The 16,571-nt window shown below is 44.9% G+C and overlaps 1 protein-coding gene and 1 long non-coding RNA gene across 5 annotated transcripts in view; one reads left to right on the top strand and one right to left on the bottom strand.

Annotated features, from left to right (window-relative positions):
• GSE1 (Gse1 coiled-coil protein) overlaps window positions 1-16,571 on the bottom strand; it is a 795,746-nt gene that overhangs the window by 149,682 nt on the left and 629,493 nt on the right. The window lies entirely within an intron of this gene.
• On the top strand, window positions 14,294-16,407 carry LOC140521317 (uncharacterized). Its single transcript, XR_011972875.1, has 3 exons — window positions 14,294-14,497; window positions 15,556-15,645; window positions 15,750-16,407. It is a non-coding gene; the product is annotated as an uncharacterized lncRNA (long non-coding RNA).

Genomic DNA, 16,571 nt, shown 5'->3' with positions numbered 1-16,571 from the left:
CAAGTGTGATTCAAGAACCCCTAGAGATCCCAAAAACCCTTTCAGGGGGGTCCCTCAAGGTAAAAACTATTTTCATTACACTTTTGTGGCAGTTGTTCAGTTGTATCTGACTCTTTGTGACCCTGTGGACACCAATACTGCCTATGGGATTTTTCTGGCAAAAATACTAGAGAGATTTGTCATTTTCTTCTCCATTAGATTAAGGCAAACAAAGGATAAGTGACTTGCTCAGGGTCACACAGCTAGTATCTGTGGATGGATTTGAATTCAGGTCTTCCTGATTCCAGAGTCATCATCCTGTATCTACTGAGCCACCTAGCTGCTTCCTAGGCAAATAGAGGTAAAGTGACTTGCTCAGGATCACACAGCCTGAGGCTGAACTTGAACTTGGGTCTTCCTGACTCCAGAATCATCATTCTATGCACTGAGGCACCTAGCTGCCTCATAATACATTTTGATTTTTTAGCACAGTAAAGGCTGATAGAACACACATAAATAAAAGTTCTTTGGGGTGAGGTTCTCAATAATATTTAAAAGTATAAAGGAGACCAAAATATTTGAGAATGACTATTTTAGAGAAAAGAGTTCCTCCCTTTAGAGAGCCCTTAAATACAAAAGACTCACTTCTAAAGACCTTCTGTGCTTCTCTTTCTCCCAGGTAGAAAGGGGAGGCCTCATGAGCAGGTCTCCATAAGACCTGACATGCTTTATCTGTGTACATATCTCAATGGGTCCCACAACAACCCTCTGTACCAAGGGCATTCCAGGCACCCCGACATAGACTTGCCTCTAGTCACACAGGTAAAGAGCTACACATGAGACTTGTACCCAACTCTCCCTGACTTAAACACTGTCTGGCTCCATTCCAGTGCCTCAGAGCCACATGTGGCCTTCTAGGTCCTCAAGTGCAGCCCTTTGTCTCAATTCAAACTTCACCGACCAAATCCCCTTCATAAAAGGATCTGTTCGGTAAAACTTGGACTTGGACTCAAGGAATATGGCCTTGGGGGTCACTGGAGGGCCAAGGCGAATAAGATGTGACAAGGCAGGAAAGAGAGTAGGGGCCAGATTAGGAAGGGTTTTCAAAGACAAAAGCAGATGTTTGTATTTGTCTCTGGAAGTAACAGGGAACCACTGGAGTTTATTGAATACAGGAGTGACATGGTCAACCAAAGAATCAATGTGCTTCCCAATTACATATGGGTAAGCTCCGTAATTGTTTCGGCCTTTCTTGGCCCAGGCAAGCTACCTTATGGGCCAGACTAGTCTCTACAGCATCAGTTAGAAGGAGCTGAATCAGATGGGTGTGTCTTTCTCCCACACCTTGACCTACTGCAGTTTTCAAGGTCACAGCTTCCATGCTTAGGACTCCAATAAGTGGTTGGTAAAGAATCCTGGGCAAAGAACAAATGAAAAGCCTCCTACAATATGCCTTGGGAGGAGGTGGAGAGGATTGGGCACATTCCATGAAAGCTCTACCACTGATTTTAGGATTTCAAGGGAGAAAAGGAGCCTTAGTGGGCCTTCTGCCCCGCTAGCACATGTGACCCTGGGTATTCATTCTCAGCTTTTCTCAGGGAAGGGAGTGCCAAGATCTCTCCCATGACCCAGGCAACTGGAATGGTGGCTAAGCAAATATAAACACCCAGGGCAGCAGCAACCAAATCTCAAATTTACATAACACCTTTATGGGCCCAGCTAGACAGACCAAGTCCTGTTCTCCTATTCACCCACAGGCCAAAGGACCAACGGACCACAGATCCCCAAGCTACAGAAAGACAAGAGGAAATCATTCAGTAGCCTCCTGTGGAAAAAGGGCTTTGACTCAATCTGTAGGCACTTTCTGGCTCTAAATCCTATGATCTTATGAACTCATTTCTTAACACCTAAGCTCTTTTCAAACACTAGGTTTAGAACACAGAATGTTAGAGCTGAAACGGAACTTTAGAACACAGAACAAAGGAAATTGTTCTGGGCATTGTCAATACGGTTCAACCCCATCATCTTATAACTGAGGACATTGGGAGTCAGAGGGAAGTGACTTTGTCCCACATCTTGACCCTACTTGTTATTTTCAAGAATAGCTGTCATACACAGGACTCCAATAAGTGTCTGGTAAAAATCTTGGGCAAAAAACAAACAAATGGCCAAGGTCACAATGGAAAGAAAGAAGGAAGGAAGGAAAACGGGAGGGTGGGTGAAAGAAAAAGAAGGAAAGATAGAAAAGGAAAGAAAAAAGGGAAGAAGAGAAGAGTGAAAGAAAGAAAAAGAAAGAAGGAAAGGAAAAAAGGAGAGGAAGGAAGGAAGGAAGGAAGGAAGGAAGGAAGGAAGGAAGGAAGGGAGGAAGGGAGGGAGGGAGGGAGGGAGGGAGGAAGGAAGGAAGGAAGGAAGGAAGGAAGGAAGGAAGGAAGGAAGGAAGGAAGGGCCTCTCTCTAAGACCAAAGGGCTGATCTGATGACTGTCTCGATCTGGTGATAAACCCAGCTGTCAGACTACAATGGGAATTCCCTAACAAACCTCCTCCCCACATCCCTTCAGCCTCCTCAGCCCCCACATAAGCTTCCCCTTTAATGAGCCCCAGGAAATGATCTCCCACCACAGGAAGATGCGGCTCTACTCTAACCCTCCCTGCTGTATACCAGCCCTGACTGCCTCTGGGAACTTTGCACGAGAAGTCCCACCACTAATTTTGAAATGTCAAGGGTCCTAGAACTGGAAGACACCTTCGAGGCCATCCTTCTCATTTTTACAGGTCAGGAAGAGCTTGGAAGACTTGCTCAAGGTTGAAGCTCAAACAGTGGCTGGGCAGGGTGTGGGAGCAAGGTTTTCTGTTTTCTGATTCTTGGGGCCAATGCTCCTTCCCTAAACCAGCCTGCCTCTCTATGCAAAATTCAAGTGAAGCAGGAGGCTGTCTTCCATTCTTCCTGCCTTCCCCTCCCCCCAGCTTCCTCATTTGAAATTTTAGTTGAGAATAAGGGCTGTTGGGCTTTCTTTGTATTCTCACTGCCTGGCACATAGTAGGTGCTTAATAAAAGCTGATTTGGCAGTCAACCAATGTTCTCTTTTTATCCAGAGATAGCTTGGTCTAATGGAAAGTAAACCAGTTGGCCTTGAAGTCAGAAGATCTTAGGGTGACATCCAAGCTTTGCCCCGACTCCCTGTGTGTTCTAGGAGGAATAAAAAACTTCTCTTGTTCCATTTTCTACCTCTGTAAAATGAAGAGGTGGTTTGATGATTTCCGAGGTCCCTTCCACAGCTGGTCCTTGGAATCCAATGAAGCTAGCACACTGTTCTGCCTGTCCTGAATGAAGGTAAATGTGACCAGTGGATCACCAGGATGAACTAGAGGATGCTAAGGGAATTGTGGAGAAGAGAACACACAGAAGAGGGGGAAGTAGAGTGCATTCTCAGATCCTGTAGTAACTGAAGGACTATCCTAGAGAAGGATTATTGGGGTTATTATAATACTAATTTAAATATTTTATCATATCCTTCTTCTTCTTGATTATTCTGTTTGGTCCCAGAAGGCATTTGTAGGATAATGATTCAAATGGGTATGAATTGCAGAGACACAAACTTGGGGTACATGTAATGGAGAACTTTCCTGTCTAAAAGTGAAATGGGCCTGACCAAAGGTGGATCCAATCAGAAGCTGGAGACCATAGCTAGGGGGAAGGAGGGGGGGGCATTGTTGAGGGCTATTGCTTAAACCTGGAGAAGGAAATGGCAAACCACTCCAAGGAAATCCCAAATGGGGTCACAAGGAGTCCAACAGGACTAAACAACAACATTGCTTAAACTAGGTGACCTCTCCACAGCTCCAAGCTTCTTAGGAGAGATTGTGAAGGAGCTTCATTCTTTTTCCTCAGGCCCTCTAGCTATCTATTTCCAAGGCCTGTCTGCCTGATGATACCTAAAAGGTACTACACAGTGACCCTGAGGGGTTCTATAAGGTTCCTGGGAAGCTCATGACTTGCTCACAGTTACACAGCCCAAGAGTATCAGCACAGAGACCTGAATCCCACCTTCTGACTCCAAGTCCAGGAAGGGCTTTCTGACCACACTCCCATGCTGCCTGGATGAAAAGCTCAGGGCCCTACACACAGCAAGAATTCAGTACATGTTTGAATCGCCTCAATGGTCCCCTTGTCTTGTGGTTTTCCATTGTCCCTGGACACTACCTGGAAGAGCCCTCAGAGGCCATTTGCCCCAAATCCCTCATTTGGATGGAAAAACTGAGGCTTGGGGAGGGTAGAAGATTTACCAAAGGTCACACAGGTCATTAGCATTAGTGATGCGATTTGAACCCAAGACCTCTGGCACCAGAGCCCAGGGCTCTTGTACTACATACACTGTAATGTATTGCCTCCCTCTGACTCTCAGACTAGCATTCTTGCCATCGGATACCATACACTAACACTTGACTACCTCAAGCTTGGGTATAATCTACTGATAGCAATTTTCTACTTTTGAAAGAAAAATCTATTTTGAAAGAAAAATCATCCTGTGTGATGGGTGCTGTACTAAGTACTTTACAAATATTATCTCATTTGAGTCTACATCAATCCTGCAAGGTGAGTGCTATGATGACGCCCATTTTACAGTTGAGGAAACTGAGGCAGGTAGGTTAAGTACCTGACACGGCTAGTAAGTGTCTACAACCCCATTTGAACTGAGGTCTTCTTGACATTTAGCTTCCTGAGCACCCAGAGGTGCAACATCTGTGTTAAACAAGACGCAGACCCAAGTCACCTAGCTCCAAGTACAGTACTCAAGTTACACTTCCTTAAGGTTAGATATACACAGCTAAGGCTCTGCTCCCATCTCTTTGACACGTTTTGGTACCATCTCAGCCCCTCACAGACTCAAGGCCAGAAATCTCTCAAAAATGCTATGTCAACATCCACAGAGAAGTAGGACTGAATGGGACCCTTACAGATCATGTAGTCTAACCCCCTTGTGTTATAGATGAAAAGAAATGAGGTCCAGAGAAGGCCTTTTCCTCCTAGAAAAACCTTGGTATAGTCTTCCACTATACCAAGTGACCTTCGTCAGACTGGGGAAGGGAAAAGAAAAGGGAAGGGGAAATGGGAAAAATGGGGGACTAGCTAGCTGTGATGTTCTTACTGTGTTGGAGGTAAGGGACAACTACTGAGTTGGAAACAAGGAGGGGAAGAGAGAGGGTAGGAAGGTGGAGAGTCTGTATGAGAGGTCTAGGAATCTTGATAAGGAGTTTTACTGGGCTGGCACTCACCCAATTTGGGGACAACAGAGGGTGGTGGCTGCACACTTGAGAAGTGACCTATAAAAAACTCTCCCAAGCATTCAGTAGCCACGGTGTGGCACCCTGCCATGGGCTGTCACCCCAGACCCACAGACTGAAAAGCTCAGTCTGTTTCATTACACAATGAAATTCTCAACTACTTCAATCTCCTGTTCTCAGGAAAAGAAAAAAAAGACCGTTTGGATAAAGGGCAATGATTAGAATCATGGGTGCCAAAGCTGGATAGAGCCTTAGAAAGCATCTGGTCAGTTGGTCGGTAGATGAGCATTTATTAAGGACCTGCTGTGGCTCAGTGGATAGAGTGCAAGGCCTGGAGTCTGGAAGATCTGAGTTCATATTCAGCCCCAGATGTTTACTAGCTGCGTGACTCAGGGCAAGTCACTTAACCTCTGTTTGCCTTCATCCACTGGAGAAGGAAATGGCAAACCACTCTGGCATCTCCACCAAGAAAACCCCAGGGACAACAGGGTCAAGAAGAGTCAGACTCAACTGAATGACTCAACCACAACCTAGTGTTGAGCATTGGGAAACCAAGGAAAAGCCAAAAGAAGTCGTCCCTGCCCTTGAGAAGCTCATAATCTTTAGGGGGAGACAACAAATGATCAGGTACAAAACCCAAGCTATATAAAGATGACTAGGAAGTAATTGGCAGAGGGAAGGCACACCCCAACAGGAATCCCCTTCAGGAATCTCCTCCCTCCATGACACACCCAACAAGAAGCCATGAATCTCTCCACTGCCTATAGGCCTCAGACAACAGGCTTCCAACAGCAGGCCTCAGAGGTATGGCCTGGCATGGCAGTATGGGCTACACAAGAGACACAGGCTGAGAGACCAGGGCCAGACCTCCTAATTCCTACTCTCTCTGGGGGATCGAGACCAAGGCCTTATCTGGGCGTCAGTCTCTTCAAGTGTCAAATGTGTATAATATTTCTCCAACTATGCCTCACAGGATAGTTTTGTAACCTTTAAAGTACAACGGATGTGAAAACCACAATTTATTAGCTCCCAGCTTTTGGACAGCTTGAAAGGGATTTTAAAAAGATTCCTACAATTTAAAAAGGAGGAAAGGAAGGGTGAAAGAGAAAGAGAACAAAGTGAAAGAATGAGAAAAAGGAAGAAAGGAAGGACAAGGATGAAAGGGAAAGGAAGGAAAGAAAAAGAGAATGAGAGAAGAGTGATAGCGAAAGAAGGGTGATAAAAAAGGGAGAAAAAGGAAGGAAAGAAAAAGAGGAAGAAAAAGAAAGAAGGAAAAGGAGAGGGGGAGGAAGAGTGTGAGAGAGAAAACAAAAGAAAGGTGAGAGCTGAGAGGCAGAGAGAGGAAGAAAATCGAACTTTGAGGTGTTCAGCAAGTTCACCCAACCACTGTGGGAGTCAGTTTCCTTCTGTGTAAAATGATGGGGTTGGGCTAGATGAGTTGGAAGGTTCTTTTAAAACTCTGAGTACTACCTTCCAGCTGGGATTCGAAGACATTTCCTGTTAAATGTAATACAAAGGAAAACAAGCAAACAGACAAATAAAAATAAACCAGTCTATTTTAAAATTCAACTTAAAATCTGGGACCCTACAAAGAGTTGACAATCTCCTTTTAAATACCCCTTTTCTCTAGAGCATTTGTTAAGACTGTGTATTAAGGATGGGCCATAAAAATAAATTGCATTGTAAAAGTGGCCCTTTTACTGACAACCTTAGCTCTGGGGTTAAATGTCTAATTTCATACCATTATCCACACTGAGATCAGGTAAATCAAAGGGCACCTGGACTCCCTGCCCCGCTCCTGACTCTGGGCTGGCACAAAGTGGGTTAAATGGGGCCTGGAGGGCCAGAAATGCTCTTCCAGGTGGCTTCTTCCTTCCAACATTAATACCAGTCAGTGCACCAGTACCAAATGCTACCCACATACAGCTGTCAAACACATTAAAAAGAAGAAAAAAAAGCCCACAACGCAATGTAGCAAATGACAAAATATAATGAAAATTCAAACTGCTAAAACAAATATAACCATAAAAAGACTGGAATCCTAGAAAAGCTATCTATGCAATTAAGCAGTTTTCGGCTGTATAGTGATAATCACCTAATTATACTATTAATGACAGTTCAACCTGCTCTGAAATAAAAGGACATTCTTCCATAACAGGATACCAGCTGTTTGTTACAGATGTCAAACATCTTTAACGCATTATTATTAAGGGGGGAAAAAAACTATAAAACTTACAGATCCATATTTCTCCCCCCTCCCTCTGAGTAAAAATATCACATTTAACCATGCACTTTTATGGTGCCTAAGTGGGAAAAAAATAGAAATAAAATTTAAAAGCCCAAAGGAAAATGGATTGGGGGGAGGGGTGGGGAGGGGAGGCAGGGAAGGAGGAGAGGGAGAAACAACATGTCACAAATTCTTTGATTGGGAAGGGACCTGAGAAATCCTCTAGGCCAGTGGTTCATAACCATTTTTGGTCTCCTGGTCCCCTTCCAGAGTCTGTTTGGTGAAGCTTAGAAAATCCTTTGCAGAATCATGTTTTTAAAAATGTGTAAGATAAAACACAGAGGATTACATAGAAAAGCAATCATTTGTTGAAATATAGTTCTCAAAATCTTTTTCAAAACAAATTCCCGAGCACCAGTTTAAGAACCCCTGACCTTGTTCCATCCTCTTATTTACAGCTGCAAGGTACCTTAACCACCTAGTCTAACTCCCTTCCATTTACAAAGGAGGAAACTGAGGCTCAGGGAGGGGGAGTGACTTGGATAAGGTCTCATGGACCAAGACTGGTTCTACCACACACCATCTTTCATTTTCTATGGATGGGATTCATAGGTTTCAAAAGCGGAAGAAACTTCAGCAATGACACAGTCCAACTCGATCCTTTTACAGATAGGAAACTGAGGATGAGATAAAGATGAGATCACTCTCCCAAGGTCACACAGCCTCAAACTCAGGCCTCCCTCTGCTCCCATGCCTCTCAACACTTGACTGCAATCATTTTGGCTGTCTGACTTCATCTTGAATCCATCTTCAGGAAGATAATCCAAGAACCGGGAATGTTTATTTAGGATGGGGTAGATAGAGTCTCTGTCCCTGTGACTCAGGCTGGGCTCCCCGTGTAAACCAAAATGGTCAAATCAGCTGTCATTGGCAGCCCTGGGGCTCCTGGGGGGTGGCCTCAGTCTGCCACCCAGCCTTGCCCTGAACTCAGCAGACATATGCTTCGCTTTTTATTCCCTGCCAGTATTTCTTGAAAGCATGTGTGCCTTTGACATTTTGTAGCGCCAAGGTATAATAAATATCAAACTTTGTCTTCTGACAATAGGCAGCCACATTTAATTAACTGGAGTGTAAAAAGGTGGGGAGCCCAGGAGGCAGGCATCTGGTTAACTCTTTCAGCCAGGACTGGAGGAGCTGGAGAGCTGGAGAGCTGGAGATGGGGTGTGCTGGAGTAGGGAGGGAGGGTGGGAAATGAAACCTGGGAGGGAGAGAAATGAAAAAGACAAACACCTCCTCAGGTTATGGGATCATGGTTTTCGAGTTGGAAGGGACCTGGAACGGTCATTTAATCCAACCCCCACATTTTATACATGAGGAAACTGAGTCCCAGAGAGGTCAAGTGGCTTGCTCACGGTCAACACAGGCAGGAATGAATACACCTAAGATTTGAACTCAAGCCCATTCATAGCCAAGTCTTCCTTTCTGCCTCTAACCACATTGAGCCAGGGGAAAGTGGCATGATCTGATGGAAAGAACGCTGGGTTTGCTTCTCATTACCTGGGTGACATGGGACAATGCGTTTAATCTCAGCCTCGGTTTCCCCATCTGTAAGATGAGAGGGTTGGACCAAATGAATTTTCTAAGGTCCCCTTCCAGAATAAAAATCAAATTATCCTGAGATTCTTACCCAGAGACAGTGCCATCACACACGACTGTACAAAGATCCTCAGACCTGAGTTCAAGCCACAATTCTGGGGCACTTAGCTGTGTGACAGAGGGCAAATCACTAAACCTCTCTGCACCTGTTTGTACATTTGCAAAGCACTTTGTAATAAAGACTCATCTCCCTGAATTCAAATCTGGTCTCAAGACATTTACTAGCTATGTGATCCTGGGGCAAGTCATTAAGCCTGTTTGCCTCAGTTTCCTCAACTGTAAAATGGGGATAATAACAGCATCTACCTCCCTGGATTGTTCTGAGGATCAAATGAGGAAAATCTATAAAGTGTCCTTCCTTGAATCCAGGTTCCTGGTTCCATAATTAGTTCTCTAACCACTACACTGTGTGCCACCCCTCTCATTTGAACATGACTCTATAAGGGGCAGCTAGGTGGTGCAGTGGATAAAGTTTGCAGTCAGAAAGATCCAAGTTCAAATCCAGCCTCAGATATTTACTAGCTGTGTGACTCTGGATAAGTCACTTAACCCCTGTTTGCCTCAGCTACTCATCTGTAAAACAGGAACACGCTGGAGAAGGAAATGGCAAACCACTCTAGTATCTTTGCCAAGAAAACCTCTTAGACAAAGACCACGGGATCACATAGAGTCGGACACAACTCAACAGCAGCCACAGCAGTATAAATGGGAGAACAATAAAGCCAGATGTTCATAATGAACAATCTTGGCCTGGGGAAGGAGATGAAGAAATGTAGCTCCCTCCCCACTTCAATGGAGAGGTAAAGGAATACTCTCTAAGACTTGGTCACTCTTTAATGGACTGCTCAGTGTGAAGGTCGGGTGGAGGAGTGAGAGATCTAGAAATGACAGTGAAAGGCACCAGTGAAACCTTGTTGAAAGAAAAAAAAATGAACAGGTTTGACGAGATAGTCAAGAATGCTCTTCCAGATTTAATCATCTAGGCTCTAAGACTCTACTCTGGCTCTCTGTAATTGGTCTGCACAACACCTCCAGAAATTGTCCAGGGCTATGGTCAGGTTCTGTTATCAACGCAGGAGGACCCCACAGCCCACTCAGAGTCCTTTTCTCATCTGAACAGGCCCTTGCTTTTAGGGCTCTCCTCTGTTCAGATAAGATGTGTCAAACCTGTCCATTCTTCCAAGGAAAACTCAAGAAAGACAGCACAGCAAATGTGTCCTGAACCTGTGCTCCAGTCCAAGAACTGTGCTGTGACTTTCCACCAGGAAAGATAGAGTAGAAGAGGGAAATAAAGACTGGATTTGGAGTCAGACACCCAAACCTGGGCTTTGTTCCCACTTGTTCAACTTCCTAAGTGTGGATAGTCAGTCCTTAACTCTGTGGGCATTCACATTCCCATCTGTAAAATGGGAGCTATACCAAATGTGATCTTCTGGAATCCTTCCAAAGTACCCAGAGTTCAAAGTGAGTCCAAAGAAGAGGTATACCCCACAGATTTCTACTTGAATAGACAGATAATTGGCTCAATCGCTGCTCCTTGGGAAGTAACTTTGAAAAAAAATCTATGATTTCATTAGCTTGGATTCTTTCCCTCCTGACACAGATCAAGTCCCTCTACTTTCCTCCTCTTTCATCCCCCTCCCTCAATTCTGGGTCTTACTTCTTTCATGAGTCAATGTGGTCAAAATGCTCCTGCCCCCAGGAATATAATTTCACATAATATTTCAAGGAACCAATGACATGGGTGGAACCCTCTACCCAACGGAACCACCAAGATTTCTCCTTTGCTCATAAGAACCACTGAGGTAGTATCACATTATGCACAGCAGAGGGCCCAGACTCAGGAGACTTGAGTTCAAATTCAACCTCAGAAACTTACTAGCTGTGTGACTCTGAGCAAGTCACTTAACCCCAATTAAAAAAAAAAGAACCAAAGGAGACGGAGCCATTACAGTAGCAGCAGCACAGCAATAGTAGGACCAAGCTGCAGAGGCCAGGAAGTATGACTCCATGGAGGATCAGACAGCAGAGTTCTAGGAGGCTTTCCAGCTGTTTGACCAAAGAGGATGGAAAAATATTAGACAGCAGCCGGGGTGGGAATGTAACATGGGCCCTGGGTCAGAACCCTACCAACGCTGAGATGCTCAAGGTCTCAGGGAATCCCAAGAGCAAGGAGGTGAATGCAAAGGTGCTAGACTCAGAATGCTTTCTGCCAATGCTGCGGGGGGAGATTACAGAGAGCTTAGGAGTTTGTCAAGAAGGGGAATGGCACAGTCTTGGGGGCTGAAATACGACACGTCCTCCTCACCTTGTGTGAGAAAACGACAGGAAGAAGGAGGTGTTGGTGGCAGGGCATGAGATCATCTCTGAAAAGCTAGTCCGGATGGTGCTGCAGGACTGAGAACAACTCCCCTTTTCCATGTAGAATCCCCTCACTTTCTCCTTGTATGGCTCCTAATGCACCTAAGTACATTTTCAGGGCTACCACAAACATCCTACTCCCAACTCCCACCATGCACATCCTCCTTAGACTATATGCTCTCTGTTTTTGCCAAATAAACTGCTCCTTTAGGGGAAAAAAAGAACCAAAGTGATCTTTTCAGTTTCATTTGTTAGTTACCGATACGGACCATGTCACTCCAGTGACTCCCAGTTGCCTCTAGGACAAATAAAAACTCCTTTGTTTGGCATTTAAAGCCTTTTACAATCTGGTTATCAGGGCAGCTAGGTGGCCCAGTGGATAGAGTACTGGGCATGGAGTCAGGAAGACCTGAGTTCAAATCCAGCCCCAGACACTTACTAGCTGTGTGACCCTCGGCAAGTCACTTCACCCAGTTTGCCTCAGTTTCCTCATCTGTAAAATAAGCTACAGAAGGAAATGGCAAAGTACTCCAGCATCTCTGCCAAGAAAATCCCAAGTGGGGTCATAAAAAGTCAGACATAACTGAAAAAAGACTGGACAACAAAACAATCTGGTTAGCTTTCTAGACTGATTTTGCAGTGTTACTCGGGAGTAACCTGCCTCCAGGAATGCTACATTTCAGCCAAACTAGGCTGAATCTCCCACCTCTTCGCCTTTCTCCTCCCTGCTCATGCCTCAAATATCCTCCCCCTCCTCATCTCTGCTTCTTAGATTCCCCGTTTCCTTCAAGGCTCAAATCAAGTACTTGTTTCTATAAAACACCTTTCCAGATTCCTCTAGTTGTTACTGAAAAGTGGAAAAAGCACTCAATTGAACCTTAATGAGCTGGGTTCGAATGATGAATCTGTGACTCACTAGCTATGTGATCCTGGGTAACTAATGTAACCTCCATGGACTTGTCTGCTTTCTCATCTGTAAAGTCTGGAACTGGCCTGGATGGTCTCTAAGGGTCCTTCCAGCCTTAGATCTGTATTCCTAGGATCAACTGAAGGCTGACGACCAGGTGATAGATTTTTTGGTCGCATTGATCCATGAAACAAGCTATTCCCAGATTTGAGGGGGCGGGTAGGAGGGAAGGAAGAAAGGAGGGCGACTTAGTTTATATCTAGAGAAAGAACCCAAACTGATGAAATCACATTTTTTTTAAAGTACTGAATGAAATAAGCATGTGTGTGCATGCGTGCGCGTGCACGCGCGCGCGCGCACACACACACACACACACACACACACACACACATACTCTCCATCTGTTCTGGGAGTGTGGATCCCCAATAGACTTTCCTTCTCTCCACCCACCAATAACAATAAAAATACCTTATATCTGTCTGATCCTTTAAAAACTGTCTATCACACACACTGATGTTGTACATTAGCTCCTTGTTGGTGGAAGGGTGGTTAGGGTCTGGAACACAAGGAACTCTTAACATTTCCCCACTGTAAACCAGGGCTGGTAAAGGGAGGCAGTCTTTTTTTCAATGGAAGCTCCCCAACGGGTCTAGTCTCCAAAGCAGTGTACTAATGAATCCATTCAGGAGCTTGGCACCTTGGGTGCTTGAGCCAGCAGGGCCCATACTAATGAAATTCAGAGTCTCCCTACCCTCACCAAAGAACCCAAGAAAATTCCAAGGCACTAGATCATAGATTCCAGAGCAGCCCTCTAATTTGACAGACCAAGGAACTGAGGCACAGAGAGGGAAAAGGGCTATCTAGGTTCAGATAACTAGTCAGAGGCAGAAGAGGGATCTGAACCCAGTACTCATTCCAAATTTACCGCTATACCAAGCTCCATTTCCTTCTCCCTGAGGTCTGTTTTTCTCTGTCATTTTCTGTCTTTTCTCTCTGTTGCTCAATATGCTGGGATGAATTTGCTAGTCCTTGATACTTGGGCTACACAAATGTCCCTTAAGCAACAATGCTTCCCTTAGAAAGCCTCCAGGGTAGTTCTCCAGCACGCCCATCATCCCCACTGGTCCACGGATGGCCTAAGGCATTAGTATACACACCCCCACTCCCCCCTTTTATGTTCATTCCCAGACTTTCCCATTCTCTTTTTTTCCTCCTTCCTCAAATAATCACAAGGAAACTAGCAAATGGTTGACATAGTTACCAAGACAACAGAATTTAGGACTGGTGAGGAGGTCTGAAAGTTAATTCTGAGTGAGTGAGGTAACAAAAGGGAGGAGAGCTTACTATGGAAAAATTCTCCCAATGTGGTCAGGAAGGTCAAGTTCAAAGGGCCCCAGGTCCGGTGGCCTTGGGACAAGGTGAGGCCAGACTTGGCCTTCCCAGGTGGCTAATCCTTCCCCTCACCACTGTCCAATCCGCTTTCTTTGCCTGCTCTGGTGGCCAGAAAGTTTGATTCATTCTTGGCACTGAAATAAAGAGTCTGGGGATGTGGACCCTGGGGAATAAAACAATTTTCTCTCTAAGCATCTTGTCTATTACAGTTTCCTATGAAGCAGGCTCAAGCACTGGGGTTACCCAGTTCCGCTCCTGAAGCATGTGGGGTGGGAGGAAAGGAAAAGACAGAGAGTGAATGGTCCTCCAAGCTCAGATGTCGGGCCAAGCTTAATTACATTCTTATTGATACAGAAAATGCTGCTCTGTGCTCATTTCTGCCCTCTCCTACTTGGCCCACTGACAGCTACACTCTGCAAAGTGGCTCTAAGAGCCTAATCAGGAATGTACCAACCTCTCCCTGGTGGCAGAAGAACAGTTCCTCAGAGCCCACGCTCAACAAACTTTGCTTCTGAAAGAACCGCTCGGACAAAACCTTCTCCTTCCACCAGATTCCAGAACACTCACGAGAGAACACTGTCCAGAGGCACTATTCTAAAACCCTTAAGGGAGAACAGTGTCCAGCAGCATCAAACCTCACTTACAATACCATTCATCCTCAACAGGCACCATTTCCTGACCACTGCTCTATGTAAGTCAAACTCTCTTTCCTCCTAATTCCCAACTGCTCTGGGTTCTTCTCTCTGGTCCTTCCCCCATTAGCCCCCTATCATCTGAATTTGCTGGTAAACACTTACTTTTTTTCATATTTCCTTCTCCTTTCTACCCCTCTCCCAATGTACTCTCTGATCCAGTCACACTGGCCTCCTAGCTCAAGCTTCTCACATAAGACATGGCTTCTCCCCAACCTGGGGCATTTCTTTTCACTGGTTGTTCTCCATGTCTGGAATGCTCTCTCACTTCATCTTCCCCATCTGACTTTGATCAGGTCCCAGCTAAAAGCCCACCCTCTACAAGAAGTCTTTCCCCATTTCCTGACTCCCCTTGGAGATCACCTCCAAAGTACCCAGTCAATATTTTGTTTGCACATAGATATTTACACAATGTCTCCCCCATTAGACTAAAAACTACTTGAGAGTAGGCATTGATGTTTTGGCTTTTTTTATATGTGTGTGTTTATCCATCGTTGCCAAAGAAGACTGGGTCATCAGAGAAATGATGACATGACTTGCACTTGACTTTGTTTTGAGTGAGGGAGGACTGTGCAGGTCACCAGCCTCACTTCTCCTCCAGAGCCATCTGAATCCAGTGACCAGATGTTCATCAGGATGACTGGAGATGACCCAGGATGAGGCAAATGGGGTTAAGTGACTTGCTTCAAGGTCACACAGTGAGTGAATGTCAAGTGTCTGAGGTGAGATTTGAACTCAGATCCTCCTGACTCTTGCACTGGTGCTCTATCCACTGCACTAGCTCCCTTTTTGTATGTCCAGTGCTTGCAGAGGTGGGGAACCTGCACCCTCAAGGTCACATGTGGCCCTCTAGGTCCTCAAGTGTGTCCCTTTGTTCAAATCTGGATTGGACAAAGGGCTACACTTGAGGACTAGAGGGTCACATGTGGCCTCAAAGCTGAAGGTTCCCTACCCCAGTCTAGTGCCTAGCACAGAGTAGGTGTTTTATAAATATGTGCTGTCAACCAGATGACTTCTTTCTGTCCCCTTCTGAACTTTTTTCAACTCTCTTCTACAGATTTTTTAAAGATGTCCCACTGATTTCTTCGAGGATTTACTTCTTAATATAGAGTTTTCCCAGTCATTTTCCCTTTGTTTAGTTTAAAAGGTATGAACTCTACACTGGACTTCATGTTCCCTGGGATGGTTATGATACGACATAGATCTATGGTAAGATTAGGTCTTTCAAGTACATCACTATTTATATTTCAGAAGACCAGGATATTTCATCAATGTCATGTTGCTACTGTCTATCAAGGCTGATTCAACACCCTCACATATTAGCAGGTGGTATTTTGAAATAACTGTGGTCAAAGAATTTCATCCCTCCAGTAAGCTGAGCATCAGGTGATGCACCTCTCTCCAAAGATGGTCCTCGGATGACAGACATGGAGTCCAGCAATGTCCCCACGAGTTGGGGATAGAACCTTCCAAAACTCAAAGATGCCATTCTCCTCCCTAACTCCCAACCTGGGAGGATCTGGTAATCAGTGCACCCTATCACTGAACCCTTTCAAACTAGGTCAGGATACCCAGTTTCTACTGGTCCAGCTGGTTGAACAGGGATTCTAGGGTTTGGCAACATTCCATCCACACCAGTCAAGAGACAAGTCATACATACATACATACACACACACACAGCCTCAGTTACCTCATCTTGAGAAAAAGTACAAAAGAAAAAGCAAAAGTCCCTGCTCTCAAGGGGCTTCCACAGTCACTGTGAGAATCAAATGAAAAGATGGAAATAAAGTAGTTCACGTGTTTGAAAACCTATACAAACTGAGCTATTATTATTTGTGCTAATTATATAATAAGGGCAGCTAAGCAGCATGGAGGGGGGTCTTGAACTTGGAGTCAGGAAGAGCTTAGTTCATCCTGCCTCAAACACTTAAACCTGGCTGACCCTGGGCAAGTCTATCTCAGTCTGCCTCTGTTTCCCCATCTGTAAAATGGGGATAATAAATAGTATCTACCTTCCAGGGTTGCTGTGAAGATTGAATAAGATGACAAACATAAAGCGCTTTACAAACCTCA

The sequence above is a fragment of the Notamacropus eugenii genome, chromosome 1 (assembly GCF_028372415.1).
Source record: "Notamacropus eugenii isolate mMacEug1 chromosome 1, mMacEug1.pri_v2, whole genome shotgun sequence".
Classification (NCBI taxonomy): Eukaryota; Metazoa; Chordata; class Mammalia; order Diprotodontia; family Macropodidae; genus Notamacropus; species Notamacropus eugenii.
Note: the sequence above shows the minus strand (reverse complement) of the source record. Positions and strands in the feature narration are given on the sequence as shown.